Raw genomic sequence first — 16203 nt, forward strand, 5'->3', positions numbered from 1 at the left:
AACTTAGGCGCTGAACCGCCAAGTTTATGCACTTGGAAGAACTTCGCGAGTTCAGGAACCAAGCTCAAGCAGAAGCTAATGGTGAGAAGAAAGACGAAAAAAAACGGCAGGGAAGGTCTAGACGAGGTGATTCAAGGCGAGACAATCGTGGGCCTCGGTTCTCATGGTACAAACCCCTAGGGAAAATACTTAAGGAAACCCTTAGCACGGAGCTGATTCTACCACCCCGAAGGGCCCTTAGCTCTGACAACGCCGATCCCAGCAAGAAGTGTCGGTACCATAAGAACACCGGTCACTCAAACGAAGAATGCCAAGCACTGAAAGATAAAATAGTGGAGTTAATTCAGATAAGGCACTTGCGCTGCTTCGTGCAAGGCAGTCGCACCACTAAACGCTCCCCCTGTAGAGAGGAAGCATCGCGGAAGAGAGACCGCACCCTTCCGGGGCCCAAAGATGATGATCGTCGACGAGAACAACGCGGAAGGAGGGGCAATCCTCCCAAGGACGATCGTGGAAGAGGCCGCGAAGTCATAAACACCATCGCCGAAGGCTTTGCCGGAGGTGGGAGTTCCAACAGCGCAAGGAGAAAACACCTGCGAGTTGTTCATCAAGTGAACTTTGTGGCCATCTGGCCGAGGATGCCACCTATAACATTTACAAATGATGACTTCAAAGGGGTAGACCCCTCTTAAGATGACCCAATAGTGATATCGGTCGATATTGATAACTTCACCATCATGAAGACTCTGGTAGATCAGGGATGTTCGGTCGACATCCTCTACTGGAAGACCTTCAAAGCAATAAAGATCCCAGTAGAGGAGATGATGCCCTACGATGACCATGTGGTCGGGTTTTCGGGAGAACGAGTAGGAACGAAAGGTTACATCGAGTTGTATACAACCTTCGACCTGGATAAGGCAAGCAAAACTTTGAGGATCATGTATTTGGTCATCGACGCCAACACCTCGTACAACATCTTGCTTGGGCGGTCGTCCCTCAATAAGCTCGGGGCGAGCATCTCCACCCCTCATCTTGTAATGAAGTTCCCCTCCATGTCGGGCGATATATTGACCATTCACGTGGATCAGAAGATAGCAAGGGAATGCTACGTAGAGAGCCTTCGACAATAGAACCCACTCGACAAAAGGTCACACATAGTTACTCACCCAGGCGTAAGATGCCTGGACGAGGGAGGTCTCCGCGAAGGCATACATTACCGGCCAATCACGCGATCGCCATGGTCGACCTCGACCCAAGAGAGGTCGAACCGAGACTTGAAGCAAAGGATGAGTTACGCTGCGTCGCACTCATCGATGAGGAACGGTACACTAGCATCGGCACGACAATGGCAGCCGCCGACGCCAAGCTAATACATCAGGCCTTGAGAAGAAACGTAGATCTCTTCGCATGGACAGTTGCTGACGTCCCAGGCGTCAACCCAGAGATCATCACCCACCGACTCTCGGTGTACAAGGAAGCGCGTCCGGTTGCGCAGAAGAAAAGAAACCACAGCGAGGACAAGAGGCTGGCGGCTAGAGCTGAGGCCAAGAAACTACTCAAAGCCGGGTTTATCCGAGAAGCCTGATACTCTACCTGGTTAGCCAATGTAGTGATGGTTACAAAGCCAAATGGCAAGTGGCGCATGTGCGTCGACTATAAAGATTTGAACAAGGCATGCCCTAAAGATGCATACCCTCTGCTTAACATCGATCGACTCGTGGACGGGGTGGCCGGACACAGAATATTGAGTTTCTTGAATGCTTATTCTAGCTACAACTAGATAAGCATGCACCCTAAGAACAAGGAAATAACAACATTCACAACCGACGGTGCAAACTACTTCTATGAGGTAATGTCGTTCGGTCTAAAAAACGCAGAGACAACATACCAGAGGTTAATGGACAAGATCTTCAAGGAAATGATAGGCAAGAACGTGGAGGTCTACATGGACGATATCGTTGCTAAGTCCGACTCGTGCGGCCAGCACATCAAGGACTTACAGGAAGTCTTTGATGCCCTCCGGAAGACCAACATGCGCCTCAAACCCCAGAAGTGTGCATTTGGGGTTGAGGGGGGCAAATTTCTGGGATTCATGCTGACTCACAGAGGAATTGAGGCCAACCCCGACAAGTGCAGGGCAATAACCAAGATGAGAAGCCTGGAGAATTTGAAGGAAATCCAACAGCTGCTGGGTCGGTTAACGACGTTATCTAGGTTCGTACCTCGCTTGGCCAAGCGCATGAGGCCCATGGCGCAAATGCTTCGCAAAACTGCAAAATTTAGTTGGAATGAAGAGTGCGAAAACATCTTCACCCAACTCAAAGAATTCTTGTCATCACCAGCCGTCATTCAAAAGCCACGAATCGACCTACTGATCATGGTCTACCTGGCCATATCAGAGGAGGTGGTCAGTGCCGCCCTCGTACAAGATATCGACAACGAAGAACATCCAGTGTACTTCATCAGTCGCATGCTCCACGTGGCCGAAACAAGATACCAAATGTTAGAAAAAGTGGCATTAGCGTTGGTCCTGACAGCGAGGAGGATGCGACCATACTTCCAAAATCACGCCATCAAGATAAGGACTAACTATCCCATATATAAAATACTATTTAAACCCGATCTTGCAGGCCGAATGATAACATGATCGGTTGAACTCTCAGAATTTGACATTCGCTACGAACCGAAAGGTGCCATCAAATCTCAGTGTTTGACGAACTTTTCGGTAGAACTGCCACCACATCCTGACACCCTCACAACATGGACATTATATGTCAATGGGTTATCCAACAAAACCGCGTGCGACGCAGGTGTCGTCCTCGAAGGATCAAACGACCTATTAATTGAACAAGCACTACAATTTGCCTTCAAGGCAACAAATAACTAGGCCGAATACGAAGCCATCCTCGGCGACCTCAACTTAGCTCACGATCTCGGGGCACGCACGGTGACATGCAAGAGCGACTCTCAGTTGGTAGTCGGTCAAATGAAGAACGAATTCGTGGTGAGAGAGCCCTTCCTCCAGTGCTACTACCACACGGTCAACAACTCCATAGCCAAATTCGATAAAGTCATCATCGAGCATATACCTCGAAAGGACAACGAACGAGCAGACGTACTGTCCCACCTCACATCCACCAAAAAGCAAAGTCACCATCGATCGGTAATTCAGGTCCACCTGAAGCAACCAAGCGTTGGAACGGCCGAATGCCTTGCCATCAGCAAAACTGATACTTGGATGAGCCCAATCATCCAATATCTCAAGCACGACACCTACAAACCAGACACAGAAAAAACAACCATACTACAATGCGCCCGATACACTATGATCGACCAAGATTTGTACCGAAGAGGGTACTCAATGCCACTCCTAAAATGCCTCACCAAGGAGTAATCTCAGTATGTGTTACAAGAGATCCATGACGGAGCGTGTGGCAACCACACTGGGGCTCGAACAATGGCAGCCAAGGTTATCCGGACTGGATACTATTGGCCAACCGTTCACGGAGATTGCGCGGAGTATGTCAAGAAGTGTCTCAAATGCCAAGAGTTCAGCCCGCTCCATCATCTAAAACTAGAGGAACTCTACAGTATGACGTCACCATGGCCGTTCGCCATATGGGGAATGAACATCATCGATCCATTCTCACTAGGCAAAGGCAAAACGAAACACCTGTTGATCGTTGTGGATTACTTCACGAAATGGATAGAGGTCGAGCCCCTGGCCGCCATAACTGCCAAGAACGTCCAAAACTTTGTATGGAAGAACATTGTATGCCGGTTCGGAGTACCGAACACGATTATGTCTGATAATGGCCGACAGTTCATTGACCATGGCCTCCAAACCTTCTACGATGACCTTGACATAAAATCCGTTACAAGCTCAGTCGAACATTCACAAACGAATGACCAAGCAGAAGCGACCAACAAGATCCTTCTAAATGAATTAAAGAAAAGGCTCAGAGCTGCAAAAGGATGATGGACAAAGGAACTACTTGAAGTCCTGTGGGCATACCGATGCACCCCCCAGACCACCACACAAGAAACGCCATACAACCTCACATACAACACCGAGACCATGATACTGGTAGAGGTAGGCGAACCATCCATTAGGCGACAACTATTCGACTTGTCCCTCAACAAGGAAAGCCTAGCGGTCGGACTCGACCTCCTTAACGAGCTTCGCGATAAGCGTAAAATCCGCGAAGCAGCGTGCAAGCTTCGGGTGGCAAGAAGATACAACACGATAGTTCGACCGAGAAGCTTCCACAAAGGCGACCTCATCTGAAGAATACGAAGCAACGTCAGGAAGACGAACAACAAGTTCTTGTCCAACTGGGAAGGATCGCTCTGAATGCGAGAAGTAGGAGAAGGGGGGGCATACCACTTAGAGTGGTTATCAGGGAAAATTGCACCGAGGACGTGGAATGCCACGCACCTCAAATTTTATTTCAGCTAAATGAATAAACACAACTCACACACTCTTTCCTCGCCTGGTAGCACCAGCGATCAGAGAGGTTTTAACGAGCCATTTTCTTCAAATAAATGTGCAGATTACAGACCACACGGCTCGGCCAGGACGTACCCTTAATCGGCTTATCCTCCCGAGACCTGAACACGAGTGTTGGCCAGGACGAAACCCCAAACGGTATACCCTTCCAACACTCCACCAAGGTTCGGCTAGGATGTAGCCTTAACCGGCATACCCTCCCGATATCCAAACACCAGTGTTGGCCAGGACGAAACCAAAAATGGTATACCCTCCTAACACTCCCATGGTTCGGCCAGGACACAGCCGCAACCGACATCCCCTCCCGATACCCAATTAGAGTGTATCAGCCCACTCAAATATCACTATTACGATCGAACAAGGCTCCACTCGAACAAGTTATTTAACTTGTGTAAATAAATGATTCGCAATTCACTCATGCACCAAAGGCCGATCGCCGCCTCACCTCAGCTCATTATTAGCACACGATAACTGAGTTCATCAGATTAATTGTCTTAACTCACACCACACCGACCGAAAGAAAAGACTTGCACAAATAAACATCAAATATAGACGGTCGATTCTATTCATTAAGAAAAAGGTGGAGGCCACACCCCGACCTCAAGGGAACAAAAAAGAACGAGCCTAAAAATCTAAAGTCTGAGCTCTAGTCTTCAACATCCTCGATTGAGATAGGCTGGTCGACGCTCTGAAGGTTCTGGATGTCGCCCACAGGTACCAAGTGACCATCAAAGACCTCTATATCTTGGTTAAATTGACCAGAAGGTGGAGGCCACCCGTACAGCACCTCGGCCTGACGGACGACCAGGTCAAAACTCTGGTTTATTAAGACCATGATGTCCTCCATGGTCTTCAAAACTTCAGCCTCGGCCGCCTCCTTTCCTTGACGTTGAGCAGTGGCCTCCTCCTCTAGAAACGCCCCCTGCACTCGGCCGCCTCCTTTCCTTGACGTTGAGCAATGGCCTCCTCCTCTAGAAACGCCCCCTGCACTCGGCCGCCTCCAACGCCTTTCGCAGTAATGTGATCTCCGTCGCCTTGTCAACATCAGCCTTCTCTACCTCGGCCAACCGAACCGCACCAAGCTCCAGCTCCACAACTTGCGAACACAACTTCTTCTCATATATTGTGTTCGCATCAACCGTCTGATGCATGTTGTTGGACGCCTCCTAAAGCTCGTGCTCGAGGTGCGACAGGTCTTCAATGCGCCGCCTACGAGCCTCGGCGCCTCGACGGGTCAGGATTAACCCATGACAGATCATCTCGACGCCACCATCGAGAATGTCATCATTCAACACCCACCCGATCAACTCCACGAGGCCAGGGGGTAGATCAAAATTCATCGCCCGGTGAAACACCTATCACCCCCCAGCAAGGCCAGAGAGAACTCTTCGGCGGCCACCACAGGCACGACAACGACGGTCGGAATGGAGCGGTTGAAATCATCGGTTAGTGGCAATCCCACACGGGTCACCGTTCGGCCCGAATGACAGGTTGGCATTTGCCCAAGAGCCCAAACGGTGCAGGCAATGTCCCCTTCCTCTCTAGCCCTCTTCTTTGAGCTTTTTGAGCAACCCGCCTGGGCAGTATCAGTGGCAGGGGCCCCGCCACCGACGACCGTCCTCTTCTCGTTCAGCTTGTTTCTGAAAGAGCTCAACATACTGATGGCCTGTGGGATTTCTCTCTTAGCAATCTCTGAAACAAGAAAACACGTTAGCGAAGAAAATGCAACAAACGACCAAAGCCTTAAGACATAGAACATACCCTCAAAAACCTCTACACGATCGGTCACCGTGTACAAGGACATAAGCGGCCAAGTGGGAAGCTTCGGGAGGTTATCAAACAATGCAAAAACTTCTCGCTCGCTCTCACTTGGATTGACCGGTCGTGGCCAGTCCTTGATCTCTGGAGGCTTCCTCGTCCAGAACAAGGGAAACCTTGACTGACTGACTTCATCGAAAAAGTAACACGTGCCCGCTGGCTCTACGTACACCTTAAAGAGCTTTTCTTTGAAGTTCTTATAGGAGGCCGTGAAGGCTTTGAACAACACGCTGCCAATCCGACCGACCAAAGAATGCCAACCAACTAATTCAGCAGAATGAGAGGCATATAAATGCAAAATGCAGGAAGAGAGAGGACGCACCCCAAACGTTCGGCACACCATGCGAAAAGCTTGCATGGACGCCCACTTATTAGGGTGCAACTGAGTCGGAGCCACGTTAAGTGCCCGAAGGACACTGGCTGTGAACACATCGAATGGAAGAGACACATGGAGGTCCAAAAAAAGTTAGTTGTACATGAAAAAGAAGGGAGGTTCGGTAGATGACCGCTCCCTATACATGCGGTCCGCCAGGGAACAAGGACCGAAAGCTAACAAGGACTCCCCAGCAGAAGCCTTCAAGACCGAGACCTTATTTAAAAACTTAGCCACCGAGGCGTCCGTATAAAATACGGATGCAACCTCGCATACCTTGGGATCAACCCTGGCAGGTCCCACATGAGGACTCGGCCGCTCGGGTGAGATCTGTTAGAATTTATGGCTTTAAACTAGAGGGGGGGGGTGTGAATGGTTTAAAGGGGGTTTTCGCAAACTTTTTAGTCTAGAATGAAATTCTTTCGAGAAAACTTGATTCAGAATTCAGTTTGCCAAAAACACAAAGCAATTAAGCACAACACCAGAAAAACAATCAGTTGTTTATACCAGTTAACAAATATACAAACTGAAATTAAAGAGTTTAAGGGATAAAGAGATTGCACACACAGTTTATACTGGTTCACTCTTAAACCAAGAACTACATCCAGTCTTCCCAAAAACCACTGGGGAATCCACTAAGTAACCAAACCTAGATTACTTACACACACCACCAAAGAAGTGACCTTGATCCCCTCAAGACACACACTTCCTTTGGCTCAGCACATACACCACGAAGAATGTTAATCTTGACAACCTCAAGAGCACACAACACTTCTCGACTTCACACACTAGAGTTTACACAAAGTACAGAAGGATTACACTTGTTACAGAATGATCTGAAATCAATACAAATGGAAATCCTATTCCACTCTCTCTTGATCAAAGCAATCTTTAACTCTTGAAAACCAAAATCAGTGAAAAACTCAAATCTGTTTTTCTATGATTAAATCTCAGTTCTTGTTTGTTACAAAATCTGAACAAACTCTTTATAGCTTTCAAAGACTGGTCAAAGCATTTAAAACAGGAGTGCATTCAGTTATAAAAACATTTAAAGTTCAGTCAAAGCACAAAACAGTTTTCTGTTATGGTTTCAAAACAAACCGATTGAATGTTTGAATCAATCAGTTGTTTTGGTTTGACAGCAAGTCAATCACCAAAAACAATTTTCAACCTTTCTCAAAACACCTAAGTATAAAACAATCGGTTGTTTCGACAAAACAACAGGTTGTTTTTCACTTAGTTTGAAAAACACTTTCAATTCAAAAGGTTTGAGAATATTTAAGCTTTGGATTCAATCAAGAGTGGATTTACACAGATAATCTATCCCAGATCCTATTCTAAAACACCTCAACAACAGCAAGCACATCTAGCCTTCCATCAAACTCAAAGGATTTGGATTCTTCAAAGCTTGAATACACTTGATTCAACAAGATCGACCGATCTGACGCATTACCAACGTCATTACCCCTCACCTCCTCCACTCGCGGGGCAGCGGTCTCAACCGCCCCGACCGATATGACTTTGTTGGAAGAAGAAGTAGATGAAAAAGGTGAGGACGACGACGACGAATAAGAAGGGGGCTTAAGAAGAGTAGACCGAGCGGGAGAAGAAGAAGTAGGACATGAGCGGGTAGACATGACTAACCTTGAGACGAACGACGAAGGCAGCAAAGATCACTCGGATGCACTCGGGTGTCGGAACTCAATCGATATTAAAAATGCATGAGAGGCCACTGTTCCCAGCACTTATTTATAGCCCGAAGATGCATCGGAAACTCAAACGTCACAAGATCTCAACCGTTAGATTTGCTTGATCCAACGACTCACAACGTTTGGCGCCCAAAAAACCCCCCGTAAATGCATGTCACATCATTCGCTCAGGCACCGTTTGCAGTCACCTCATTCATCATTACACCACCGCTTGAGACCCAACCTTCAGACTCTTCGACTGTACCATCTCTCGAGCCTGGGGGACAACTGTACTAGTACGATCGGACGAATCAGCGAGTTGGCCAGCACTCGGTTCATGCCGCCACCTAGGTAATAAAGAGACGGTCGCGTCACTACACGTGGCCGACCGACCCATAACGTTCAAGTCAAAGGTTGACCAGGTTAACAAGGCTAATCTATGGTTAAGGGTGGCTTAACGCAACCCTAAATACAAACCAACTCTCTTAATCTGGCCCAACAGTGAAGGTCCATTAAGGTAATACAAATAGCACACATTTCAAGGAGAAAGGTACGTCATTTTCTACAGTACTCTGACACCTGAGCACCGACACCCCCACTGACTTGAGCGTTGGAGTGCCTTCTGCAGGTACCACCCCCGCCTGTGGAGTAGGACGACCGAGAGAAGCGAGGTACACTAGGGAGCTTGATCGTATCAAGGAGCTTAGAGAGTGACAGGCCGACCAAGAATAGGAGCAGGAACAATCGTTCTCTAGATTATAAACCGGTTCGAAAACAACAGTGAACCAGAAGTAATACTAATGCATCGTACCCATAGAATGATATTAATGAATTATGCCAAGACTTATAATAAGAAAAATCAATATAATGTTATACACTTACAACATGCTCTTAATAATCCTTTTGTTATTGAGAAATGATATTGTATTACCGTTGTTTCTCATCCTTTTCTTGATCCTCAGGTTATGTTATGCACTACCCTTGCTTTTCATTTTCTGTGTTCACTATCCTCTTTATTGACACCATTTACAGCAGAAGTTATTGTCTTCTCGATCTTCATTTTTGGCAACTTCTTCTGTTCTAGTTTTCTCTTCGGCACTCACTTCTATAATATTATTTGGATTAAGATAAATAAATAAAAAGTGTTAGAAAAATTATGATAAATATAATTAAAATTATATTTTTTTTATTTGATAAAAATATAAATTTATAAAATTACTCTTCTGTCTATAAACTCTTAAAAATTAATTTGATTGATTATCAATAAATTATAATTATTTTTAACTAAAATATTATATTTCGTGATTGAAATATATTTTTGGTAATATATTAGAATTAACTTTGAAAACAATTACAAAGTCATATAAAATTTGATAAAAAATATTTAAATATCTGTAATTATAAATATTTGATAAAAGAAATTTATATTAAAAATTATTTTTATTTTTTATAATTAGTATAATTATTATAAAAAATATTTTTTATTATTATTTATACTTATAATTTTATAATAACTTTTAATTATTATATTTAATTAATTATTTTATTTTTTTAAGCATAATTTTTTGTTAAAATCTAATATTTTTTAACTTTTTTTTATCATATTATATTTAATTATGTAATTTTATTTTAAATAAAAATAAATAATAATTTAAGTTTAAAATATAAAAAGATATCAGAGTAAATTATAAATAATTAATTATATGAATATAGATGTATATATATAGCTTATTTTCGCAAATCTCTTCTAAAAAACGATTGAAATTAAAAATGATTTTACTCTTTTTTGTATTTTTCATATTTTATTGGCTTGATTGTGTTTTTTTGGCACAATAAAACTTTCATTTATATGGCGTAAGAGTTTTCATGAAAAATCCAATTCAAATCTATATATTTGAATTAGATTTTAAATCAAAATCTACATTCTTTATAAAAAGTAATTTGAATTTTTATAAATCTAGATCCAAATATTTGGATTGAATTTTAGATGCAATTTCGTATTTTTTATAAAAATAATTTGAATTATTATAAATTTAATTCAAATTCATATTTTTAAAAATAAATAAATTAAATTTTAAATCTAAATCTATATTTTAAAAAAAATTAACATAATATTAATATAGTAATATGTAAAAAAATATAATAAAATTATAATTTAATAATACCAAAAAATAATACTAAAAAATAATTATTGGACTTCAATTAACCAAGCAAACCAGAAGCAAAGAAAACACATTCATTTGCATTATTAAAAAAGTAGAAGCAAAGAAAACCCATTCATTTGCATTATTAACAAAGTAGCAGCCTCTAAATTTATCTCTCACATTAAATGATAATATTTTATTATTCATTAAACAAAAAATCATTCCTTTAACATCTCAAAATATTAAATATTTACTTAACAATTCAAGATAATAAAATTTTAATTATATTTATTTTCCTATTTTAGAGTGCAACTTTTTGTAAGTGTTAAAGTATGTATTATTTTGGTTTAATTTTGTTGCGAGATTTAGAATGATTGTTATAAATATTTTTTTTTTATATATTTATGGGTGCAAAGAAGTAATGTACGAAGATAGAGGAAGAAATGCCGTTTAGGGTTTGATTGAAAATCTACAACACCTACGGGCCCATTATAGTTGAACTTGGGCCCATTCTCTATTTGGGCTTGTAGTTAGATATGTTTTAGATGTTCTTCATGGTAACCTTCCAAAGTAAAGTTGTTTGATAATGTTAGTGGGACAGCTTCTTCCTGCACCTCCATGATTTCTTCGGGCACCTCCATAAAGTTTTAAAATACCAAAATTATCCTTCGGTAAAAAGATAAAAATAAAAATGTTGTTTGTCTGCTAGTGAAAAAAAAGAAGTTACTTCGTGTGGTGGGGTGCAGCGTGGGGTGCAGTGCTCGAGCTCAAGTGGTGGTGGTCCTTGAAGTGGTGCTGGAGAAGGTGGTTGAGGTGGTGCACGGTGGTAGGTAGCAGCGGTGGTAGGTGGTGCTGGCATTGTCACCGTTGGTGAGGTCGTCATTCTCATACTCTAATAAGTTCTCATTCTCATTCTTCTAACTTAAATAATTATTTCCACATTAGTTAATTCGGTGGATCCACACACAATCTGATGTCTAAGTAAAGCGTTTCGGATCAGATAACTCATGTGCATATCGGATCCGGAACCTGCCAAAGTCATACTTCTGGATTGTGTAATTCGGTACCAAATGAACTATGGATTACGCAATCTGGAAGTGATTTTAGAACTTTCAATATGCCTTACGTATTACATAATCCGGTACTCATTTTGCTATATGAATTTCAATTACGCATTACACAATTCAGAAGACATTTGGAACATCAAACATGACTTACGGATTACATAATCTGGAAGTCATTTTGCTGTGAAAATTTTGACTTATGGATTACACAATCCGGAAGTCACTTAAAATGACTTATGGATTACATAATCCGGAATTCATTATGCTGTTAAAATTTGACTTATGGATTATACAATCCGGAAGTCATGTTTAAGTTGCCAATTACAAAATCTTCAAAAGTGAATGCTATTTTTGTTTTGCATACTTATGTGAATTTATGGAAATTATAATAAAATGAAAATTTATGTTTCATGAATGAAGGTGTAAGTATGGAAGAATTAATGAATTTTGTGCATCAACATGGATTGTTTGAAAGGGACTATGGTATCCATTTTACAACAGATGAGGTGAATAAAATTTCATTTCATTCATGTTTATTGCATTATAATTTGAAGAAGTGATTTTGTAATATTGTTAGAATAACTTTGTGTAGGTGTTTTCTTCGCGAGAAGACTTACTTGAATGGTTCCGTAGGGTTGGTTATGGACTTGGTTTTATTATTGTCATTATTAGGTATGACATAGCAAATGGTAAGTAAGGGAGAAAGACATATGTCTTGTTAGGCTGTGAAAGGGAGGGTAGTTACAAAAAGTATAAGGATGGTTTGGAGGTTAGTGTAACTAGTACTCGAAAATGTCAATGTCCCTTTAAATTGCGAGGTAAACCTGTTGGAAAGGGTCAAGGTTGGGTACTTAAGGTAATATGTGGTACTCATAATCATGATTTGTATGGGTCCGTAGGGTTGGTTATGGACTTGGTTTTATTATTGTCATTATTAGGTATGACATAGCAAATGGTAAGTAAGGGAGAAAGACATATGTCTTGTTAGGCTGTGAAGGGGGAGGGGGGGGGGGGTAGTTACAAAAAGTACAAGGATGGTTTGGAGGTTAGTGTAACTAGTACTCGAAAATGTCAATGTCCCTTTAAATTGCGAGGTAAACCTGTTGGAAAGGGTCAAGGTTGGGTACTTAAGGTAATATGTGGTACTCATAATCATGATTTGTATGATACATTAGTTGGTCATCCATATGCAGGCAGATTAAAAACGAATGAACATTCAATGCTTGTTGATAAGACTAAAAGCATGGTTAAGCCAGGTAACATTCTACGTACTTTGAAGGAGAATAATGAGGATAATATGACAACAATAAAGCAAGTATACAATGCAAGATACTCGTACAAGAGATTAGTTAGAGGACCAAGAACTGAATTACAACAATTAATGATGTTGTTAGACCGTAACAACTATCTTCACTGGAGTACATGTCATGAATCTTCCAATATTGTTAGTGATATTTTTTGGACTCATCCTGATGCTGTGAAACTCTTGAATGCATTTAACATTGTATTCTTAATGGATACAACTTACAAAACAAACAAATATCGACTGCATTTGCTTGAGATTGTTGGTGTAACTTGTACAGGTTTGTCCTTTTCTACTGGTTTTGCATTCTTATCTAGCGAGAAAGAAAAGAACTTTATATGGGCACTACAAAAATTTAGAGGGTCACTTTTGACATCGCATGTGGGGCCTGAAGTCATTGTTTGTGATAGAGATCTTGCTTTGATGAATGCCATCAATATTGTGTTTCCTAAAACAAGAAATCTTCTTTGTCAGTTTCACATCAATAAGAATGTTAAAGCAAAGTGTAAAATGTTGGTAGATTCTGTCGAGGCTTGGGAAGTTGTGATTGATTCATGGAAGACTATCCTTGACTGTACATAGATTGCTAAATTTGATGAGTTTGTGAAAATTTTTGAAACTATTTGTTCACCGTGACCATTACTTTTTGAATATGTGAAGAACGCCTGGATTATCCCGCACAAAGAAAAGTTTGTCAAGTGTTGGAAAAATTTGTTAATGCATTTGTGAAATACAACATCAAACAAGTATATGAATGCCTTTACTTTGTTTAGAACGTGTATAACGTGTAATTGTTTTATTATATTTTATACTTATACAAGGTTGAATCAGCTCATTGGTCTTTGAAACGAATATTACAAAATAGCATGGGAGACCTGTGCTCGTGTTGGGATGCTATCAAGCATGTTATTATACATTCCTCATATATATCTCGAAACCAACTCAATCGTACGTGGATGCCTCGACACTGCCTCATCTCAGCCTTCCCCCGAGCCTCATCCACCCCTAGTAACTCAGCTAAAATTGTTGCAACTCCGTTGTACTTTAAGGGTACATATGTTGGGAATTGACCCAAAATGGGGAGGTGTAAAAGAGATGACACATCATCAAGTGTGATGGTCGTCTCACCTACGGGAAGGTGGAAGGAGTTTGTCTCCCGATGCCACCTTTCGACAAAGGTTGAAATCAATCTCTTGTCACCCACTTCATAACTTATATTGCACAAACTAAACAATCCATAATTTTGTACAAGTAGCTCAATATTAGCATGAGACATCCCAAATTTACGTAATTTCCTACCGTAGGATACCAATTTAAGTTCTCCCCGATCCTAATATAAATTTTGTATATTAAATATAATTAAATAAATTTAAATAATAATTAATAAAGACAATTTAATTGAAGGTTTTTTTGTTCTTACCTCACCCTCCCAAAGCTTAACAGCAACATGGTCAGCAAAATTTACCAGTAAAGACATATCAGAAGGTCCTCCAGGAAACTCTTCTCCCTGGTCTACTTGGTCATCATTCTGTAATCCTTGTTCATTATCATTATCAATATGAACATCATCATCAATCCTTTCCTCGACACCACATCGGTCTCTTCTACGGACGGATGCCGTCGATCTTCTACGATCATGATCCTGAGATCCACCACCTCTAGTTTTAGCCATATCTATCCACAACACAATTTGAATTTCAATTATTTACAAATAATAAATAATATAATCATGAATTTGTGTACATAAAATAAAATTTAAAAAAGTTTATACATAACAAAAACACAAAAACACAAAAATCGCAACTTTGTAAGAACACTACCGGATTACATAATCCAAAACACTAAGTACACAATATACATACCGAAGTATGTAATTCGGAACATGTTGTAAACCTAAACCGGATTATGTAATCCAGAATTACTTAAATACCTAAACTGGATTACCTAATTCGGAATTGCTTAAATAACCTAAACTGGATTACGTAATCCGATATTACTTTACATTCTCAACTGTACCGGATTACATAATCCGATGACTATTATGAAAAAACGCAGGTTTCAAACGGACTACACAGTAGCACAAACGGATTACACAATGAATACCATATTACATAGCAGACAGGTTTCAAAAGCAATGCAAAATCAGTAAAATTAAACTTACTAACCTCTGAAGAGGGCACTTGTGAATGTGTGAGTGATAAAGAATGTGGGGTTTAGAGAAATTTGAGAGATGAAGAGAAAGAAACCTTGGAATGGAAGGGGGTGGTGCGGCGCCGCTGGAAGGAAAACAGAAGAAGACGCACGGTGAAGGTGAAAGTGAAGTTTAAGTTAAATGTTAAAAATACATTAAAATATTATTTTAAATTTTTAATATTTTTACTGAAGAATATATTAGTAAATGTGTTTTTAGTATGGGTTGGGAGAGAAGTAATAGAGGTGGTGCAGGGAGAAGTTGTCTGTTAGTGGTGATGCAGTTAGTCAACTCAAATAGTGGCTTCATGATTATTAACATACGTGGAGTTGAGTTAGTGAATGACAATGACAACGTTAAAATGCTCTTTTTTAAGGACTTTTAGAAGGAAAGAACATGAAATTTTTTATAAATAAAAATTAACTTCATAAATTAAAAAATAAAATAAAATTTAAAAAATTATATAAGTATTTAAAACTAATTTTAATTTTCGCTCTTTTTAAAAAAATTTCTTCTAAAATTTCTTAAAAAAAATTCTCCAAATATATTGGTCCTCTCCTTCTACACCATTACTATTGCTAGTTCCCACCACATTGTTAGTTCTTCTACTGTTTCGCCACAACATTCATTGTTATCTCTGCCCAAAATGTCTACTATTCACTATTATAACCTTTTTTTTATGATTTTTTTTCTCCATTAAGTTGAGTTTTATGTCCAAGGAATGTTGGATACACAAAAGTAATAGACAACAAATGTTAAAAATTTGAAGCCATGTTATTAATTACTATTGTTGAAAATGAATATGGACAGTAAATGTCAGAAAAATTAAGTCATGTATCTTGAGACACACAACTGAAGTTAATGCTCCTTCTATTTTTATATAATAATTGTTTTTTAAAAAGAAATTTGGTTCCTTTTGTTTTTAAATTTTAAATTTTTAAGATGATATATTTTTCCAATTTTATTATAAATTGGAAATTATTTGGAAAGAGAAAATTGAGAAAAAGTATATTGAAATATTTATTTAAAATAATTAAATAACTATACATTATAAAAAAAATTATTACACAAAAACTAATTTTGAGAAACAAAAATAATTAATTAGTATATTA

General features: G+C 40.0%; 1 long non-coding RNA gene across 1 annotated transcript; it reads right to left on the bottom strand.

The window, feature by feature from the left end:
* Positions 1 to 12922: 12922 nt before the first annotated feature.
* On the bottom strand, positions 12923 to 15726 carry LOC137828553 (uncharacterized). Its single transcript, XR_011083908.1, has 3 exons — positions 15066 to 15726; positions 14321 to 14574; positions 12923 to 13348 (listed from the first exon to the last, which is right to left on the bottom strand). It is a non-coding gene; the product is annotated as an uncharacterized lncRNA (long non-coding RNA).
* Positions 15727 to 16203: the final 477 nt, after the last annotated feature.

Source organism: Phaseolus vulgaris, chromosome 7, assembly GCF_000499845.2.
Source record: "Phaseolus vulgaris cultivar G19833 chromosome 7, P. vulgaris v2.0, whole genome shotgun sequence".
Classification (NCBI taxonomy): domain Eukaryota; kingdom Viridiplantae; phylum Streptophyta; class Magnoliopsida; order Fabales; family Fabaceae; genus Phaseolus; species Phaseolus vulgaris.